The sequence below is a fragment of the Orcinus orca genome, chromosome 15, assembly GCF_937001465.1.
Source record: "Orcinus orca chromosome 15, mOrcOrc1.1, whole genome shotgun sequence".
In the NCBI taxonomy this organism is placed as follows: Eukaryota; Metazoa; Chordata; class Mammalia; order Artiodactyla; family Delphinidae; genus Orcinus; species Orcinus orca.
This window is the reverse complement of record NC_064573.1, coordinates 19,275,475-19,295,576: the sequence shown is the minus strand read 5'-3', so window position 1 is coordinate 19,295,576 and position 20,102 is coordinate 19,275,475. Positions and strand designations below refer to the sequence as shown.

Here is a 20,102-nt window from a genome sequence, read left to right as displayed (position 1 = left end):
CATGGGATATCATCTCTCTCTGAATATAGACATACATGGTACTAAGCCTTGGTCTCTTAGATCTTTTTCTTGTCCCCAGTCTGTTTGTATCTTTAAAAATAGGAGTTAATTTGGCACTATCTACATGTTATACATTGATAAAACTAGTAAAAAGCCAGAGGAGCTTCCATTATAATGAAAGTAAGGTATCCTGTAAGAATAAACAAAATTGGCTACCTATCATGCCATTATGAATATTTAAAATTTGTTTATTTACTACTTAAGGTACTATACATTCCTTGTACTCATCTGGATAAGTTCAGTAATGCTGTGGTAACAAACAAGTCCCCATCTCTGAGCAGTTTACTCCTTATTCACATATGGTCTCGGCGACCCTTCTGGGCAGCTGTCCTCCGTGTGTTTTTCCAGCATCCCAGGCTGCTGTGGTCTCATGGCATCTCCAACTCAACCCATGCTTCTGTGGTCCCTGAGGAAGTGTGGGCACCAGCTCAGAAATGTTTCCTCCTGGAAGTGGCACACATCACATCACCTCTGTCCATATTTCCCTGACCAAAACTAATCACATAGCCAAAGCAGACCTCAAAGGGCAAGAAAGTGCAACTCTTCACCAACACTGAAGTAGAGAAGAACTAGCTAGTGGGAAACATCAGAAATTTCTACCAGTCATCAACAAGTAAAGATGCCACAAATCAACCTATTCAAGCAAAGCCAGTATACTAGGGAATGTGTTTTAAAAATGTATTAATTTATGATTGATCATGCAGTTCTTTACTGAATAAACCAAACCAATTTATTTTTTCCAATCTGTGGTCAAAAATGTAAATGATTATCATGTGTACATAAACACATGTACATAACTTAAAAAGCTTCCAACTTTCAATTAGAATACCCAGTTAAATACTCCCACTTCACTGAAGTAACACAATTAATATGAAATATTAATTAAAATAACAGAAAAAATATGAAAAGTAATCACTTAATATCTAGCTGTGCTCAAAAACGAAATGAGCATTTACTAGACCAGGAACTATAACAAATTGCTAAGAGAAATCAAAAGAAAGGCCACGATGCCAAAAGGAGGCCACTGTGAAAAGATGTGACCCAGGGTCCACAGAAAAAACTTTTCCTAAGGAAAGATAGTTATTAGAGCAATTAATACATGATCAAGTCTTCTGAATGAAATTTTCCCACTTAGACAATAAACATTGGTTTAAGGCACTGCTGTTTGGAGTGATTTATTATATTGCATTATTGCAGTAAAAGCTTAACCAGTACGAAAGTCAAAACCAAGTGTTTGGAGTCAAACATGCTTAGAAACACTTTTGTTAAATAGACAGCAGTTGGTTATATAAAATAATTATTCACTTCAGTACAACACCACATTGAGCATCTACCTACATGCCACATAAGACACTACTAAAAATTAAGTATAAATGTTATTAAATAGATCCCACATTAAGATTAATTTTTTTGGAAAATTGGGCTTTCTTTAATTGCTTTATAGAGTACACTCATGCCCATTTATGTACAGATAATCCTACTTTGGATGACACTGATTTTGAAAAAGCTTAAAAAGTTAGGTTTTCCTATTCATTAAGAATCTAAATAATCATAATTTTATTTTTCTCAGTGTCCAGGTTTTCAACATTTGTGTAAGTTGAAGTTTTAAGAATATTGATCTGAAAGTATTATTGAAAATATACCATGTGAGAACAAATAAACATCTTCAAAATATAAAATAGAAGAACCAGTGCTTATAAGGCACCCCACACTGAGGGACTCAGAGTAAGAGGAGAGGAGTTAAATAAAAAGACGATGGTGTCTCTTTTAAGGGGTTGCTATTTAAGCCTAGTTTTATGTTTATGTTCCTTTTTTTAGACAGCTTTATTGATGTTTCACTGACATAAAATAAACTGTACATAAAGTATACAAGTTGATCATTTGACACATGAGCATATGTACTAATGAACCATCACCACAGTCAGGACACTGAATAGATCCAACATGTTTAATGTGTCCTCCTGCCCATCTGTAATCCCTTCCTTATTCCCCACTCACTTTCGATAAGGTTAAACTTTGGGGTTCCATTATAAGGCCTCTTACTTAGTACGCTCCCAATAAATTTGGTTGAACAAAACTTTATTCTAGGAAATACTGTGCTTTCTCATTTTTATTATCAGAAATATCTATCAAAGTATTTTCAGGCATGCAACTCTATGAAATAGTTATTGTTATTATTCTTATTCCTTTATATAAAAGGGGAAACAAAGGATTAGAGAAGTTATGCAACTTATTCGAACTAATATCATTTTGAAGTTCAGACTCAGAACCTCACAAAATTTGTAGATGCTCACTAAACACCTGTTGAATAAATGTCTTTAAAAGTCTGCAAAACTTTGTGAGCCCCCTGAACCCCTGCAGTTGTAAATTTCTTAAGACCAGGAATATAGCTGTCATATAATTTTTTTTTTTTTTTTTGCTGTACACGGGCCTCTCACTGTTGCGGCTTCTCCCGTTGCGGAGCACAGGCTCTGGACGCGCAGGCTCAGCGGCCATGGCTCACGGGCCCAGCCGCCCCGCGGCATGTGGGATCTTCCCAGACCGGGGCACGAATCCGTGTCCCCTGCATCAGCAGGCGGACTCTCAACCACTGCGCCACCAGGGAAGCCCTGTCATATAAATTTTACTGTTAAGGAATCTTCGTATCCCCAGCGTCTAGTCCATTGTTTTTACATAGTCAGTGCTCAACGATGGTGACCTGCAACTAATGCATTTCCTATGAAACAATGAATAATTATTCATATAAGAATAATTCATATAATTATTCAGTATTCATATAAGAACATAGATTGATTTATTACTTTTCAGTTAGCCTGTGTTTCATCACCCACCTGAATCACTCAGAAATAGCTGTTTCCTAAGCTTTGAGTGGGAGAGGAGATTCTCTGTATAGTGATGTTCATTCAATCCTTACAGATCAGCTTCATACCACGTGTCTCCAATGAATCCTTCACCCTCCCCTGTGTCCCCCATGCAGGGACTTAGAGGGTTCCCGCCACTCTGCTAAGGCAGTTAGCACACTTCCATCTGCTTGCTAACGTCAAAATATCTGTTGCCCCTTTCTCTTGTTCTTGTCCTTATGCATTAATACCTTTCTAATTCCTTCATTGCCATTTTTTGGAGTTTTGGGATGGAGAGAAGATAAACATGTATTCAACAGGACTTCGGGATCTAGAAAACATTTAGATTAATGGTTGGCAGACATGAACTGAAGACATGAGTTGCAGTGTTCACTTTTTTGCTATACATGATGATATTTCATTATCTATAGAATGAGTGAATTAAACTAGGTGAAGACTTACAGATGTTCTGGGAAGAATACAGATGTTCTGGGAAGAATACTTCCAGGAGATGTGAAATAGGAGTTTATGAGTAAAGAAAGTTTATTGCCAAATTACTTAGGATAAGACAGGCTTAATAAGATTGAAGAATTTTTTGCTGCAGACACTTCAATGTGTTTGCACTCGTGGATTTAAAGAGGCAGTAGCAGAAGCAGTGTTTCCCAAAGTAGTCTGACTAAGGAACGCTTCTTACACATGCACACAATTAATACCTCTCCTATATAGTGTTCCTTGGAAGAGAGTTTAGAAAATTCTGACCTAGATGATTGCTTCCAAATTTTGAGTTTCTGTGACTCCAAATTAAGTAACAAGAACATTTTAGGAATTACATTTGTTAATAACTTTCTTATTTCTAATGATTTAAAGATAAAATGAAGAAGGATTTTGCGTAAGGAAAAAATACATACAAATATGTGTGTATATATACACAAGTAGACACACATATATACATATGTATATGTATACATACATATATAAATATACAAAATAATGGCAAATAAAACTAATAACTTAAGACTTTCTTTTAACCACTTCTTGATGCAAATGATAATTCTAAGCCTCAGCACGGGGAATAGAAAGAATAAAGAAGCATAGTTCCTTTGTCATCCTCTGCAATTATGGCCTTAGTTGACATAATTCAGAGAAGAAACCGGATGTCATGGATGGCATAGAAATATATTATTACCCTTTTCTCATGTTGCTGTCAGTGGTGGCTTTTTTCTCTGGGGCTCTGTGGTCCTTGTCCATCACTGTGGTGAGGAATGACCCAGCCCTTGAAAGGGTTTTCTTTACTCCTTTCTCTATTCCATCTGCTTATTGAAAAAGAATAAGATAGGAGTTTCTTGTCTCTTCTCTTGTCTATTAGAAGCAGAGGTAAGAGGAAAAATTTTAAATGTAGTATGCCTTGCTATGTGCTGGACATCACATTAAAACTTTTATACATTTTATTTCTTAATTAAAATCACCATAAAGGGTAGATACTGTTATGTTAATTCACCTCAAATCAATTTTTGGAAGGGGGGGAGAAATATCCATATTTGAATATCTCCAGTGTATAAAAAAAGAAATGGAACAATAAGGTAAGGTAACTCATCTGTTTTAACACAATTGGTGGTTGGTTGGGTCAGAAATGGAATTTGGGCCTGTCAGACTCTGACAGTTGGGCTCCTTCAATTCTAAGCACCCCACATAGTGCACCCATGATTTTAACAAAAATTGACCTCTACCGTGTATATTGTTTTCAATTGCTTGATTCATATGCATTGTGAATCTATTTTCATCTAATTACACATTCTTTTACAGTAACATTTTAATGGATTCAGTCTTTCATCAAATGGATAAACAATAATTTATTATGGTCTACTGTTGGGGACAGCAGACTTCCTTTGTAAAGGGTCAGATGTTAAGTGTTTTAGGCTCATGGGTTACTTGGCAACTACTTTGTCACAGCAACTAATCAACTTTGACGTTGTAACGGGAAAGCAGTTATAAACCCAGATTTATGAGCCAGATTTATTTACTATAAGTACTCTTCTTGAAAAAATCCTGTATATGAACATTAAGAAGCTTGTGCATACATATAGTGGTCAATTAATATTTGAAAAGAAAGTCAAGAACACTCAATAGAGAAAAGACAGTCTTTTCAATAAATGGTGTTGGGAAAACTGGATATTCACATGCAAAAGAATGAAACTGGACTCCTACCTTTCTCCACTCACAAAAATTTACTCAAAATGGATTAAAGACTTAAATGTAAGACCTGAAACCGTAGAACTCCTAGAAGAAAACAGGGAAAAAGCTCTTTGACATTGGTCTTGGCAATGATTTTATGGATATGACATCCGAAGCACAAGCCTCCAAAGCAAAATAAACAGGTAGGACTACATCAAACTAAAAGGAAGGTGATCGATAAAATGAAAAGGCAACCTACAGAATGGGAGGAAATATTTGCAAACCACATATCTGATAAGGGATTAATATCCAAAATATATAAAGAACTTATACAACTCAAGAGCAAGAAAACCAAATAATTCAATGTATAAATGGGCAAAGGACCTGAATAGACATTTTTCCGAAGAAGATATTCAAATGGCCAACAAGTACATGAAAAAATGCTCAATATCACTAGTCCTCAGGGAAATGCAAATCAAAACCATGAGATATCATCTTACACCCATTAGAATGGCTATTATCAAAAAGTCAAGAGATAGCAGGAGTTGGTGAGAATGTGGAGAAAAGGGAAGCCTTGTGCTCTGTTGGTGAGAATGCAAACTGGTGCAGTCACTATGGAAAACAGAGAGTTCCTCAATAAATTAAAAATAGAACTACCATATGATCCAGCAATTCCACTTCTGGGTATATAACCAAAGGAAATGAAATCACTATCGTGAAGAGATATCTGCACCTCCGTGTTCATTGCAGCACCATTTACAGTAGCCAAGACATGGAAACTATCCAAGTATCTATCCATCATGGATAAAGAAAATGTGATACACACACACACACAATGGAATGTCATTCAGCCATAAAAGAAGGAAATTCCCATTTGCAACAACATGGATGAAACTTGAGGGCATTATTCTTAGTGAAATAAGAGAAAGACACTTATGATCCCACTTAAATGTGGAATCCCACTTATGATCCCACTTAAATGTGGAATCTATAAAAGCCGAACTCATAGAAACAGAGAGCAGATTTTCAGGGACAGGAGGTGGAGGGGGAGAAAATGGTAAAGGTAGCCAAAGGGTACAAATTTCCAGTTATAAGATGAATCAGTTTCTGGGGATGTAATGTAAGGTAATGTACTTACGTGAATATAGTTAACAATACTGTATTACATATTTGAAAGTTGTCTAAGAGAGATTTTAAAAGTTCTCTCCTCACAAACACACACAAAATTGTAACTATGTGAAGTAATTGCTGTATTAACTAACCTTATTGTTGTAATCAGTTTGTAACATATGCATGTATAAAATCATTACATCGTAACCTTAAACTTATACAACGTTATATGTCAATTACATCTCAATAAAGGTAGAAGAAAAGAAGCTCATGGAAGTACCTTTGGTTAACTCCAGGGCGTAGGACGAAATGGAATAAGGGAATTTATGGCTTTTCTTTATGTGTTTTTACATTGTTTCACCAGTTACAATGAGGAAATTCCATTTTTAAAAAAATTAAATTTCAAACAGTGATTCACTTCAGTGATCCAGAGCATATTACCCTCTGGCTACTTTTTATTTTTAACAATCACAAGATACACTTCTTGGGTGAGCTACATCTACTCCCTCCTAGTGCATACCATAAAAAGACAGGGATTGTTAAGCAATATAATGCAATTTCTTATTTTCCCAACATAGGATTGACATTAATAGAACAACAACCAAGCCAAAATAGTAATATTCTGAAACCAAATTCATCTTTTTACTAGACATATTCCAACATTTAACTGAGTTAACTTATTCCTTTACCTGAGGACATACAATACAAATTATTTATATTGAAGGATACTGAATGAGGTTATAGTGATCCAGTTTAAATGTTTAAATGTCTGTGAGTTGGGGCTGGAGAAATGTAGCTGTTATTATTTTGAGTTTACATTTGATTTCATCAGTATTTATTAACCTTTATTTCACATACATCCCCCCACCCAGGGAGCATTTTCAGTTATTTTTTCCCCTAATTGCCCCCCCACCATGAAATATTAATACCACTGTTATACTGTGTATCTGTTTATGTGCTGTATGTATATCTATGTTTTATACATAAAAAGAGTAAAACCATTTCACTCTCCAAGAATGAATTTCATCCACTTACGGGTAATATTGTTCCCTTTGAAAATGCATGGATTAAACCTACTTCAATTCTTTTCCAAGAATTGGACTGATGCTCCATGAAGTAGAACTTCAGGGATGTGATGACTGTTTAGTAGCGAAGACCCCAAACTGCTTCTGAGGAGCCTCCTTTGGTTTAGCCTTGAGCAGAAATCGGGAACTTTTTCTGTCATACACGCACCCATGCCAAGCTTCTCAGCTTTCATAACAAGATGTCACTCTTTCCCTCATTGGCTAAAGCCCATGGATTCTCATTTAACCAGCAATATAATGGTCGCTGTCTATGTACTCCTGAGGAGATATAGTCTGAAATCCACTTGCCTCAGGACTTATCAAAATCTATGTACTGAGGATACAGTCTATCAATTCTGTACTCTCAAAATCAATTCTTCAATTAGATTAAACCTATAAAGAATGCCATTTTGTGAGCCCCTAATTTGTCCAAAGAACTACTTACTTACTTTTACTGAATTAAAATCTACTATTAATACCATGCTTCTACACTAATGGCCATTTTAAGAAACCATCCCACACAATTCATTATGGTATTTTACTGTCAGAAAGTTCCAGAAGTCGTAGCTCATTACATAGGATGACTCCTCTTCACAAACATGGGAGCAGAGATCTTCATTCTATGAATGGACGGGTGTCTCTTGAGCAACACATTTGTTTTTTTATGGACATAACGAATGATATTAACTTCATGGTCTCTAACAAATAGAACAAATGTTAGAGAAGGTATTTTTCCATCCTAGTCTAACTTCCGACTTCATGTGTCCATATTCTCTTTTTCACCTTAATCTGATTTCAATTTTCATTTTGTTGTTAATTTGTATTTTAAGATAATTTTACGGCTGAGCAAAATGCATGCAGAAATGTGTACAAATTGTACATATAAGCCTGAGTAAACTTCACAGAACAAATGCGTCTATGTAACCAGCACACAAATGAAGAAATAGAACATCACCAGAATCCCTCTCCTGTCTCTTCTCAGTCAGTGCCCCCAAACCCGACAAGATAATCACTGTCTTGACTGCTAACACTACTGATTAATTTTGCCTGACTTTGAAACTTATATATATGAAATCCTATAGAGCATAAGGTTTAGTGTCTGGATTTTCTCATTCAGTATTATGCCTGTGCAATTCGCTAATGTCACAGGTAGAAATACTTTATCCCCATTGATGTGTAATATTCCATTTTATGAATACACCTAAGTTTAATTTTTATCTTATTATTAATGGACATTTAGGTTGTTTTCAGTGTGCAGCTACTACAAGTAGCTCTTGTGAAAGACTTCTGGTGAACATACTACAAAGTTCTACAAACCATATATTTAAAATGGGCCATATCTCTGCCCAAGTTCAGTTTTCCAAAATAGTCAAACCAATTTACACTCCCACTAGCAGTAAATAAACATTTCATTTACTTCACGCCCTCACCAACACCTGGTATTTTGTTTTATTCATCCTGGTAGATGCATAGTTGTATCTCATTATGGTTTAATTTGCATTTCTCTGATGACTAATGAGGGTGAGCAACTTTTCATGCTTACTGGATATTTGGATTTTCTCTTTTTGTAAAGTGTCTATTCAACTTTATTGCCCATTTTTCTATTAGGTTATTGATTTCAGTTTTATTTTTCTTACTGGATTCAATGCAGTTATAAAAAACTATCATCTTTGTAAAACAAATTTGGGTATAAACAGACACAAATAAGTGAAAAAAATAAAGTAGATGTCAAGTCCAAACTAACAATAGGCAAAGCATTTGGGGCATAGGACTTGACAGTTTAGTTCTAATAAACTGTAGAGGAGGCTTGAAGGGTTAATAGCACCATTTTTATGCAGAAAGGACATAGCATATCCATCCTAAGTCTGATGTTATTGTCAATCCTTAGTGATCCTTTGTGCTGATCAAGGTTTAGTCACTGAAGAACTTCATGAAACTTATTCTGAATAAGTTAAGAACCATTGGAATTGGGCAGTCACATATGAGAGGTACAGTTAGTAACAGCATTCTTATGCCCAGTATACTGTAGAATTTCATTGTGTAAATTACTGTTCATTTAAAAATATTTATGTGCTAAAGGATAAGTCAGCAGCAGTTACCTTTTTGGGGTTAAAATGATAACTTTAAAAAATGTAGTCTAAATTTTCGACTATAGATTAGTCACAATGTATAAAATCTGTGCTAAGCTATGGCTTTAGGAAAATTAATCAACCTAGAACTAGGAACTCTTTAGTTATAAAAGGACATTATAGTTTTAATTTAATGGATAAATCAATTAAGGTAAGGTATACAATAGAATGCTTCATATTTTCAGGAAATATGAAAACATTTTTTAATGGTCAAAAACAACACTGAGGACTCAAGAAAATAGTCATGATTATTACATGGGTCCTAGAACAAACCATATTATACTTAATTTAATACCACCTACCAAATTGTTAAAAAGTTACAACATTTCAAAGAAAGAAATTTAATAAGAAGTGTTGAACAAAAGTATTTGTTACAACTCAGACCTTTCCCTCTTACCAGTAGCACAATAATCATGAGAGCTATTCAGTCAAACAATGTAATTTTAACATTATAGGTAGATATTAATTGAATGAAGAAACATGCATTAAACAGGGACCCCTAAAAAGACAAAATGAAGACTAAAGGGTTTTATTTTGAGGATCAGTAAATAAATAGATGAGATAATTATTCTAGCCAATGGAATCCAAAATTATGAATTTCAATTTTCAAGGTTAAAGCACATAAATGTTTGACTTCCGGGACATCATCAGGGAATTTGATATTCTACTTAGTATTTTTAATTTATCAGCTAAGTAAATCTTGTCTTTTTAAATATAAACAAATTTTTGTCTCAGCGTTTGTATTTATTAAATTTGAGTATATAATCCTTTGCTTTCTTCAGCTGGTTTATTGACTATAATTTAATTGTTTTTGTGAAAACACAAATTCAGCAGTATAAATGAAACTATTTATGGTTTCTATTAATGGTGTAAAGCACTATTATAACATGCAGAGGTGTAAGTAGCAAGCCCTTTTAGAGTTACTGTGGGGAAACAGATTTGGTAGTTACAGGTCTTAGCTAAAAGTCGTCATTTGTGCCAGCAAGAGTCCTAAGAGGGTGTTAAGGGACTACAGATGCTTTATGGTCCCCCAGGACCAAATTGACAGCAAAAAGCCAATGTCAAATGAAAAATAACTTACATACAATAATAGTTGCAACTACGTGAATCATGGGGTCATGGAGTTATGGGGTCAGGAACTGTATTCAACTTTGAGATACTTTACAAATTTCCAGTGTTATCAAAAGGCTTTATTTGTGCTATTTTTCAATCTGTAAATACAGTTCTCCCAAAACAACTGAGGAATGGCCATGTGTGGAGCTATATACTAACTTTTTTCTCTAACTTATTGGGTGGTTATTAATAGTTGAATGAATTATTTAAGCAAACATTTCATTTTAATTTAATTCCTAACTTTAAAACAGAGAAGCTTGAAGGATAATATTTTTGTCTTTACAGTGAGAGTCTCAAGGAGGAAGAAGAGATTAGAAAACTTGCAATCACTTGCCATTAGTTGGAGAAAGCAGATTCCAAATTGTGATGACCAATGTTAAAAGATCTCAGATCATTAAATGCAAGTTGGGCCATGCATTTCTGATTGTTACAGATCCAGTTTTGTCACTGATGGGATGAGTCAAGGCTGAGGGTGCCCAGCAGTAGCCAAGGCATTTCTGTGATTTATTTGTCTTACGTTAAATAGTAGGAGAGGGGGTTGCCAGTATGTTTACCTTTAGTCGTGACATAAGGTCATAATAACTGAAATGAGAGAGTCAAAGTCTCTCTTTCTAATTTTCATTGAAAAATAATATGCACATTTGTATCGTGATGCCTCAAGGAGTTTCCTTAATTTGCTATGAACCCTTTTATTTCAAATCACGTTTACTTTGAGAGACCGATATACAGTTCCTTGAATCATTTTCACAAATCTATTTTTCCAACTCTTAATATTTCAGTTATGAAAAGTAAGATTTGATGAAATATAAAGGACAGAATGGACAAGAGACTCTTCTCTGCCCCACTCCCCTCCACCGGCTTTTTTTTTTTTTTGAAAACTTCCTAGCTAAGGATGTCAAGGTAGTGAACAGATTCATTTATTTATTGACTCATTCAACAAACATTCATTCTTTGGACACCTATACTGGTGTCAGACATGAAATTTTTATGAACAGAACAAATTATTTTAAATCCCTGTTTCTAACATGTAAGATCAAAGAAGAATCATCACAAATGTCTTTTGGCTAACTATGGAGTGAATGTCAAGCTTTTTGATTTAGAATTCTTGTTCTAAAAGTAAGATCGCTTTTCCCAGGTTTGATATTTTATTGTCCCCACTCCGGGGCATGCTGGCATAGAACTAGAGTTATAAGCCTAAAAGCATTCAATCATGTAATTAGAACACCACCATGGGAACCACTCAATGCTATTGCATCCAGACCCTGCATACTGCCACCCCTGTCATGAGTATCCGACCCCTTTGGCTTTTATAGGGGACTCTCACCAAGACATGAATTGGAGAAGACCTCACAAACAAAAAAGGGGTTTGAATGCCATATACCAAGAAGATGACTAATATTTACCACATTTTACAGGTGGAGAAATGCAAGAAAGTGAGAAGTTCTTATTAGCTGTTGTATCTTCATTCTGATCATGTGTTCTTTTACCAGTTCTTTTAAAACATCTTCTCTCCCGAGACTCACACTAAATATATGACTATAAAAATAAATTATTTATAATTTATTTAAAATAAGTTGAATAGTTCTAATGAAATATATATTTTATATGAAGTACACAGAGATTTTCTTCCATTCCTTCAATCTACAGTAGTTAATAAAATATGTAGCTAAAAATTCCACAGCATGGGAACCTACTTAGTGGTTATGGCAGCGATGCATTTTCAGGAAGTAATGTATGGCTATGGTACTTAAAATTTTCATGTTATTTTGGAGATAGGACATTTAAATATACCTTAGAAATATAATAAAAATTATTATGGATATATAAACTTTTACCATACTGATTACAAAAATAAATTAGATGATATTTCATGTAATTATAATGTAACATTGTTTAAAAGACAGTCTTACTATTTCTTAAAAATACAGTTTTAAAAAGTAATCAGTTAGGGCTTCCCTGGTGGCGCAGTGGTTGAGAGTCCGCCTGCCGATGCAGGGGACAGGGGTTCGTGCCCCGGTCTGGGAATATACCACATGCTGCGGAGCGGCTGGGCCCGTGAGCCATGGCTGCTGGGCCTGCGCGTCCGGAGCCTGTGCTCCGCAACGGGAGAGGCCACAACAGTGAGAGGCCCGAGTACCGCAAAAAAAAAAAAAAAAAGTAATCAGTTAGCATGGGATTCTTGGCTATCACCAAATCTTTATTTGCTAATTGTTATTTTTGCAAATTATCTTTTAATATCATATATGATCAAACATAAGGAACATCATTTCCCAAATTATACCTTAAAAAAGAGATGTTTATCTTATATTGATATCATTATAGATCTCTTATAATGGAACATTCATGAAAAAACTTTAATTTGATCAAAAAAGTATTTTGGGAAAAAGACATATTTGCCTGAAATTACATCAATCAATGTTAGTTTGGATGTGTGGACAAATTACCTGATAATTTGTTAAAAGGCAGGCAAAAGAATTTAAGACAGATTTAATTATTCCTAAGTGTGTGGCATTACAATCTGAAGTGTTTGCAGTTAAAAAGTAGCAAAAGTTGTGAAGAAGAACACTTTCTTTTGATAACATATTTTGGGAAAATGAAGGAATCACCATACAGTTGTTTACACTTATACGGTAGGCTTATGTGACATTTTATTTTGTAGCTCACTATAAAGCTAGCATTAAGCATATATACGTATATACTTTACATGTGCTTGTAAAGGACTATACTTATGTTCACACATGCAATTATATATGTAGATATATGACTATGTGTATGTATATATATTGTCATTACATTCTTTTCTACATATATAGAAAAGAATGCTTAGTTTTTATGAATATGAATTTATTAATATGAATTAATCATTATTTATAATTAATACAATTATTAATTTTATTAATATGAATTTATTTCTCCTTAATTTGATAAATTGATTTAAGTTTATAATTGTAATTTTGTCCATAATTATGGCATTTTTTGTTTTTTGTCTATATGCAAGCATTACTCATGAAACCATTTGTTCCTTTCCCACAGAATGTTCCTTTAACATAAAAAGAGAGAATTAGATTAAGTTACATGATTTCCATATAAGGTTCCAGCGTATGTCCCTTTCACGTTTTAAGAAACTGAGTCAAAATGAAATTAGAAGTGGGGAAGTTAAGACCTCACCATAGAATAGATGCTGTACATATAATTATGTGAACAGGTCCACTTTGATGCCTAAAATAGGTCTTGATGTGCTACACATTTAAAGTAATTTGCCAGTAAAACTTCACTTAAGCATATATATTCCTTGACGTTATATCTTTAAAAGTAGTTAGGAAAACTAGCATGACCTGGGAGTCCAGGCTTGTGATTTTGAGCCATGCTGTGGGGTTTCCTCAGACTGGGGAGGGGTTGATTTTTATTTGTGATTAGACGACATCATATGAACTGCAAATCAGCAGAGGGTGGAGGCAAACCCGTGTGTGACTACCTGGCAAAGCTTTCACTGCAATCCCAAGAATGGGGTGAGTTAGGAAACCTCTGATCTCATCAGCGTGGGGTTCAACTCAAAAGACAAGATGGAAATTTTTAAGAGTATTTTGAAGGAGGAAAGGCAATCTCTTACCCTAAAAGTTAAGTCAGTGGCTCATGTCACCTAGGACAAGAGAGAAGAAACCAAATATATTTGTTCTTTAAAGCTTTAACATGCTCATTTTCTCAGAGTACCTTATGTTTTTCCTTCATGTTCTGCCCTTTATCCCCCCCATGCCTGATATCCCCAAGTATCAGGCACATGTTACTTAATAACTGTTTGTTGAGTGAATAAATGACTGTGCAAACCTCTCAAATCTATCTTCAGTCTGCACCCTAAATTCACTTTCTCCATTGCTCATAGGTTATTATGCAAAAAATATGCAAATACTTTAATAATAAATTGTAATGTTTTCTCTATTACACACATACCTTTTGTTTTCCTATGTATATTTTAAAACTAATATTATTTTTATTTTTATTAAGGTAAAAAACATCTCATAGTGTTCAAAAATAAGTGTTCAAATTCTTAAAAACTGGCACAGATTTCCTCTTACATCCCAGTTTCAATCCCCACAGGAAAACACTTGACTCTTTCAGTGGATTTTTATTGTAATACTTACATGTGTTTTTCTAAATGGTTTGCTTATCCTACTATTTCTTTATTTAGTAATTTCATACATTGTTTATTAACTATGTTATAATAGTTGAGAATTTAGTTGTTTTGCACATACATGCACCGTCTTTCCCTATTGCCCACCCTCCATATGCAGCTATATTGTAGTTTATGGTTACTCTCTTGTCAGTGTTACCATTATTCTGATTATATTCACATTTGAATGGGGTGCTATATTATTATTGTTTCTTTTCTCATAACCTTTTGTTTTTCCTGGAGTTACTAATATCATTTTTTCAATTTGTTTAGTATACTTTGTACCTACTGTAAATTATTCATAAATGCTCCCAAATGATCTTTCAAACTGAAACAATCAGAATGGTCTAACTGCGGGACTTCTCTGGTTGTCCAGTGGTTAAGACTCCATGCTTCCACTGCAGGGGGCATGGTTTCATCCATGGTCTGGGAACTAAGATCCCACATGCCGCGCAGCACAACCAAAAAGAAAAAAAAGAATAGTCTGACTGCGTTAACAACTCCTAAAACTCTCAGTGGCTTATCTCAGTGTAAGTTTATTTCTTGCTCGTGTCACAGCCCAATGTGTGACAGTTAGGGTTTCTATGCCACACAATCATTCAGAGCCACAAATACCTTTCATCTCAGAACTTCAGTGTCTTCTAGTGCCTCAGAGCTCTTCAGTTAGTCTTTGTGTCTGGATACTAATAAGGAAAGAAGGAAAGCATGGAGGATGTCATAGGTCATTTTATGGGAATGGCCTGGAAGTGGTGTATGTCACTGCTGTGCCCATACCATTGGTTGGAACTCAGTTACATGTCTCCTTACTGGCAAAGGGCTAAGGACTGAAATCCAGTGGGCTGCACAGGAAAAAGAGAACCTGGGATCGGATGAGCACTTCCAGTCTCCACTACATGGACGTTATCAAAAATTTTTCAGGGCTTCCCTGGTGGTGCAGTGGTTGAGAGTCCGCCTGCCGATGCAGGGGACATGGGTTCGTGCCCTGGTCCGGGAGGATCCCACATGCCGCGGAGCGGCTGGGCCCGTGAGCCATGGCCGCTGAGCCTGCGTGTCCGGACCCTGTGCTCCACAACGGGAGAGGCCACAACGGTGAGAGGCCCGCGTACCAAAAAAAAAAAAAATTGTCAAATGTACATGTACATTAAGTAATTTTTTTCTTTTTTTTTTCCTGGAGACTTTCCCTCTGCGATCCAGACTTCTGCTTCTCTCTAGTGCTGTTGTTCTGGAGAATTCACTTCACTGTCTCCTGTGTCGGACCTTCATTTCCTGGGTTCCATCTCTCCCTCTTTCTTGATTTATAAGCTTGTTGGGGGGACCTTTCCTTAGAAACAGTAAAGGAAATATATTTTTGAATCCTTATATGTCTAAAAATATCTTTAATCACACTTGGCTGACATTGTGTATGGGTACACGATCCTCATTTCAAAATAATTTCATTTATAAATCGTGGAGGCATTTAAAGAATCTTCTGGATGCATTATTGCTCTTTTTTTTTGTTTTTTTTTTTAATTTATTTTTATTTTTGCCACTGTCACTTTTTTTTTATTATTGGAGTATAGTTGCTTTACAATATTGTGTTAGTTTATACTGTACAGCAAAGTGAATCAGCTATACGTATACATATATCCCCTCTTTTTCGGATTTCATTTTCATTTAGGTCACCACACAGCATTGAGTAGAGTTCCCTGTGCTATACAGTAGGTTCTCATTAGTTATCTATTTTATACATATGCAATGAAATTTTTATTCTTTTCCTTTGTATGTGATTTGCTTTATGTTTCTGGAAGATGTTTTTTGCGCTTCTCTTTATTCCTGGGCTTCTGTTATTTCAGAATGATATGTCTTGTTGTGTTTAATTACTTAATTAAAAAATTTATTTTCCTGAACATTTCATCTTATAACCCATCTTTCAAATTTGTAAAATTTTGAGTATTTTCAATTTCAAGAGGTTTTTTTTTGTTACTGTCTTGAAGGTACATTTCTTTTTAATTCATTTTCTATAGGAGCAGAGTAAAAATGCATGTGTTCAGTTCATCTTGCTAAACGACAATTTACTCTAGTTTACTTTCTCCAGAAAATAAACCTCCAGTCTCCTGGAGGCTGGGGTGAGCAGATGGAGGGACTTATGGTTGGTTGATTGCACGACAGTGCGGAAGGGAACATTGGGTCCAAGCATTCTGAATACAGACGTGTAACCAAGCCCCTGTGTTCACCCCACCAGCTGGCCTCCTTCTCTGGTGGTATTTCCGCCTCCTAAGCATGAGCCTCCCAGGTTACCCAGGGAGTTAATGCTTCTCATCCATCAGCCCTCCTACAGGCATGCAGTGTCCAACTCATCCTCTTCCACATCAGTTACCCAGCCTCCGTATGACTTAGGTTTTTCCAAATCATCCAAAGCAGTTTATTTTGTCTCTTGATTTCTCTTCTCCCTTTTATTTGTCTTTATGGTTTCATAACATATAAAAATGTATTTATTCTTGTGTCAGAGGAGTTTGGGGAAGGAAAAATGAAACACATGTGATCAATTTACCATTTTTAACTAGAAGTCACCCATGTACATTTATATATCCGTTTACCTCAGTGCTGTGTTTATTCAGTGATAAAACTATTGACAGAAATTACGTCTATCAAATTTGTGCTATGTAAACTCCAGGTGCAGAAAGACATTTATTTTTTATTGCAACACAGGATGCTGTCACCTTGTTTTCATGGTTTTCCAGGGTCTTTTATTCTGCTCTATCTCTGGTCAAAGTGGCCTTCATGAAGTGGCCAAGAATCATTCTGCTCATATTCTCCACTGCCGTCTCATCTTTGGAACCCTCTGCCCACAGGGAAGGAAAAGTTCCACCCTCTCCAGTAGCTGAATAACATCACAATGTAACACGAGTACCTCTGAGCCTCGGAACCAGAAACACAGGATTTCTGTGGCAGGTGACTCCAGGAGAGTTGTCCCTGCAAGAGTTAACCTTACGAGGCAGCTGACACACTTACTTATCCGGGGAAGGGAAGGGTGACAAAGAGAGCAGACGATAAACGTATGTGTTAGACTTTCTCCCGACAGGAACTTTGTCCATAAACAGAAGGGAAGCAGCACGGTGTCCTGACCACTGTGAGCTCTGTCTTCCAGATCAGCAGACCTGAGTTCTACATTCATGGACTTTTGTGATTCTCGGCACATTGCTGGGACTTCCTCAACCTCAGTTTCTTCATTCTTAAAAATGGGGACAATAACAAATAATAGAGGCCTTGCCCCTTTCAAAGCAATATTGTGAAAATCAAATGAGATGATCTATGGACAATGGCATTATAAAAGCTGTGGAGTATGGGAAATAATATCTATTAGGATTAATGTAATTGAACACATAAACTAGGTGAAGAATACACATTACCATTTTATATCATGTACAGAGAATCATTTTAAATTAATGTGCTATAAAAAGAGGAATAAAGTCAAAGTTCTTTGTGTATTTCTTTTATCTCTCTCAGGCCCCATAGATACACACAGCAATAAAATATTGCTGATGGTGCAAAATAGATTTACTATGAATATATATTCCCAGCATATGTATTTTGAAAATCTACAACCCAAACCTCCAGTAATTTTTCACAGTAGATCAGAATAATTTTTATGAATCGGACCTTACTTTGGAGGAATGGAGTAGATAAGTGCTACCAAAATAATAAATAGAGCCAACATATATACTTTACTGTGCCAGGTGCTGTTCTATGCGCTTTGCTGATATGAACTCATTTACTCACAATAACCCTATGAAGAAAGACATTTTATTATCCCCATTTTCAAGATAAGACCATTGAGGCACAGAAAATAGAACTTCTCCCATATTTTCCTAGTAGAATAGACAGATTCCTGTGAAACCAAATGTTTTCTCCAACACTCCTCTTCTCCACTGCTTTGCTATTGTTTGTTTATTTGCATGTGGTTTTGGCTTTAGGTTCTTTCTTTTCAGATGCCTCCCACAGCACTTCTCCAGGAAGTGTTCCATAGCTGATGTCAGTGCCTCTCAGATTGTCTCTAAGGCACCTTGTCAGAATTGGGTCAAACAATTAACATTTTAGCAGTCACCTCATCATTTACCAATATGAATGCAAGCAACATATTTGGAACTTTTTGATTTTCTTCACAGTGGAAAAACTCAATTGCTATTATATGTCTTCAACCTTGGATTCTTACTGTTACCATCAGTCTGTACATCAGGGATGTCAGAGTCTGTCTGAAATGTGACCTCAAGAGAGCCAGCCAGGATCTTGGTTGTGGACAGATGAATCCGAAGTGTCTAGAACAGGGTCGGCCACATAGTAGGTACTTAATAAAGATTTGTTTAGTGAATGTATGTGCTCCCGGTTTCTTCTGATCTCATAGACATGACACCTATTTACTAACCTACGTTATCTCTGAAATGACTTTAGGAGGCAAAGATTAGGGCGGTGCATACTGATTAATGTATTCATATTAACAGATCCTAACTTTTAAAACACGGATTTCCTTCTAAGCCCTTTTATTTCCGGAAGTCTTTGTTTGCTCTCCACTAGCAGTTCCTTGCTTTCTCTCTAGTTAATGAGACATCTCCCCGGAGGAGAGAAATGCAGTGCGTTGGAAGCAGTTCTCCCGGTGCCCAGGGCTCTATGAAAAAGAGAAATCAAAGAAAACACGCAAAAATAAAGGACTAAGAATGAGCTGCCTGCTAGGGCTTGGAGCCCTGCAGTGAAGAGAAGTGAACCAGAAGCCGAGCGCCTTTGAGTCGCCACCAAGATTAGCCTGAGGTGCGTTCCGCACGTCCGCGTTAGGACTGGGAGACACGCCTTCTTCTCACACAAACCTTCCAGATCCCCGGTCTCCGCGGACTCAGGGGTGGTGCTACAAGTCCGGCCACTTGCAGTCCTGACTGGCAGGGGCTGGGAACCGGCCGGCGTTGCACCGATCCAGCGCCACAGGTTGGAAAAATAGGAGCTGTCCCCAGGACTGTCGCCCTGGAAGGCAGATCGTTGCTGGAGTCGGACCCCAGGAGTCCAAAGGCTTGGGAAGGGGGCAGGAAACCTCTGAAACCTGACACCTCTTGCCGCCGAGGAAACTTCGCAGGCTGGTGAGTTGGGGAAGCCGGGCTGTTATTGCTGGAATGTGTTCCCACCAATTCGGGGTTTGCTGGGCGGCTCGCCTGCGAAAAGGAAGTGAGACATGGATGAGGGGCCGCAGGCTCGCGGCGAGGGAGCCGGGTCCTGGAGCCTGGTTTTGGGTGTGAGCGCAGTAGGGGGGCGGCTTCCACCGAGATCCAGGTGGAGACGTGATGGGTACGCGGACGTCATCCAAAAACTAGCTGGTTGTCTTTCTTTACTTTGGCTTTTGCCTATCAAACAGCTGGTTCGGATTACAGAAGAACCTAGCACAGCAATGTCAATATCCTTCCATCTGTATCTCAAAAAAAAACCC

At 36.5% G+C, this 20,102-nt stretch overlaps 1 protein-coding gene across 4 annotated transcripts in view; it reads left to right on the top strand.

Annotated features, from left to right (window-relative positions):
* The window catches only part of RAB27B (RAB27B, member RAS oncogene family), a 158,709-nt gene that overhangs the window by 79,422 nt on the left and 59,185 nt on the right, over positions 1-20,102 (top strand). For 2 of the 4 annotated variants that reach the window (XM_033421452.2, XM_033421451.2), the window contains exon 1: positions 19,244-19,758. The exons of 1 other annotated variant lie outside the window; for it this stretch is intronic. The gene's annotated coding sequence lies outside the window, so the exon portion shown is untranslated. Of the gene's footprint in view, positions 1-19,243; positions 19,759-20,102 lie in introns of those variants that run through there. One more of the 4 variants, XM_004266114.3, reaches the window with a different exon arrangement.